Genomic DNA, 2,086 nt, shown 5'->3' on the forward strand with positions numbered 1-2,086 from the left:
CGGCATAGATGAATGAGTGACTCCAGTGCTACATCAATTTGTTGAGAGATTTCAGTTTGCATTGCATCAAGTCTTGGTGCCTTCTTCTTTGCCAATGCCTTCTGATCACCTTGGATTGCATCCTTCAGTATCAATGGTTCTTTATCACATGCTACCTCTTGAAATGGCTTAACATTGATGATTTCTTTTTGGTACAGTGGCTCTGTGTATTTTATTTTGATGCTTTATGTATCATTCAATATTTTCCCATAGGTTCCTTCAACATTGCAAAATGAATATTGAATTTTTAATTTAGTTCCCTCAGCTTGCGATATGGAGAGTGTGTTCTTCCTTTTTTGTTTTCCAACTCCAGATCTTTGCACAGGCTATTGTAATATGTGATTTTGTCTTCTTAAGATGCCTTTTGAAATTTCTATTCAGCTCTTTCACCTCCTCAGTTCTTCCATTGGCTTTCCCGTTTCTACGCTGGGGTGCAAACTCAGACTCTTTTCTAACATCCGTATTAAACTTTTTCTTCTTTCTTAACTTTTTTATGACTTTTGCTTTTCTCCTGTATGATGTATATGATATCATACCACAAGTCTTCTGGTCTTAGGTCTTTAATTTCTAATTCATCATATCATCTGTTGAGATGATCTCTAAAGTAGGTTGTGTTCAAGGTTATATTTTGGCTCTAATCAACTTGTTTTAATTTTCATCAGCTTCAAACTGAACTTACATTAGAACAATTGATGGTTTATTTCACAGTCTACCCCATGTTGAACTATCTGTTGATATGGAAATTTTCCACCATCTCTTTTCACAGATGTAGTTAATGAAAAGAAAATAAACTTAAATGGTATATGATTCTATTTATATCAAATTCTAGAAAATGTAAACTAATACATTGTTTTTCTAAAATTTCATTGAGTTGATTCTGACTCATAGCACCCATGTAAAGCATTCCCAAGTAGCATTTCATGGGTTTGAGGCACCAGTCTTTGGTTAAGCTCTCCAGTGTATAAAGGAGGGAAGTTAGGAGAAATATGAATAACATGAGGAAATTTTGGGAAGTGAGAGCGGTGTTCTTTATTCTGGTTCCAGGTATACTTTGACATAAATAGCTCTACTTTTAAACTTATGTCAATATTTACTATGATGGGTCACAAATTATCTGCACTTAGGTTGAATGCACGTCCATGTCCATGGCTTAAGACAACATTGTACCCATGAACTAATTCTATGGTATAGATGAGTGAGAGTGGATATATGGCAAACCATTTGCAGCCATGGCCCTGCCTATGAAATAATCCACTTGGGTTTTGAAAATTTTGTGTGAGATGAGTACTATAACAACTTATGTTGTTGTTGTTAAGTGCTGTTGAATCAGTTCATACTCACAACAGCTCTGTGTAGGGTTTCTGAGGAGTAACTGGTAAGTGTGAACCTTGCAGTTCAAACCAACTTTGAACCCAGTGCATTAACCTATGGTGCCAGACCAGGACTTAGAAACAACTCATGTGAGAGCATGAATAGAAGTGTTTGGGCATCTGACAACCAAATTTGTAGCTATACTCAAAGATAGGTAAAATTTCTACCAAAAAACAAACATAATGGTGATGTTGTTGTTGTTGTCAGGTGCCATCAATTTGGAACCAACTCATAGCGATCCCATGCACAGCAGAACAAAACAATGTCTGCTCCTGGGCCAACCTCACTTCCGCTGCCACACTTCAGTCCATCAATGCTGACACTTGGCCAATCCATCTTGTTGAGGGTCTTCCTCTTTTTCTCTGACCTTCCATCTTACCAACCATATTATCCTTCTCCAGCGACTGTTCCCTCCTGACAATATGTCCAAAGTATGAGAGACGAAGGTTAGCCATCTTGGCCTCTAAGGAGCACTCTGGCTGCCATTCTTCCAAAACAGATCTATTGGTTCTTTTGGCAACCCATGACACTTTTAGTATTCTCCTCCCACACCACAATTCCAAAGCATCAGTTCTTCTACAATCTTCCTTATTCACTGCACAGCTTTCACATACACATGAGGTTATTGAAAATACCATGGCTTGGGTCAGGCGCACCTTAGTCCTCAAGCTGACAT

This window comes from Chrysochloris asiatica, unplaced genomic scaffold (assembly GCF_000296735.1).
Source record: "Chrysochloris asiatica unplaced genomic scaffold, ChrAsi1.0 scaffold00716, whole genome shotgun sequence".
Taxonomy (NCBI): domain Eukaryota; kingdom Metazoa; phylum Chordata; class Mammalia; order Afrosoricida; family Chrysochloridae; genus Chrysochloris; species Chrysochloris asiatica.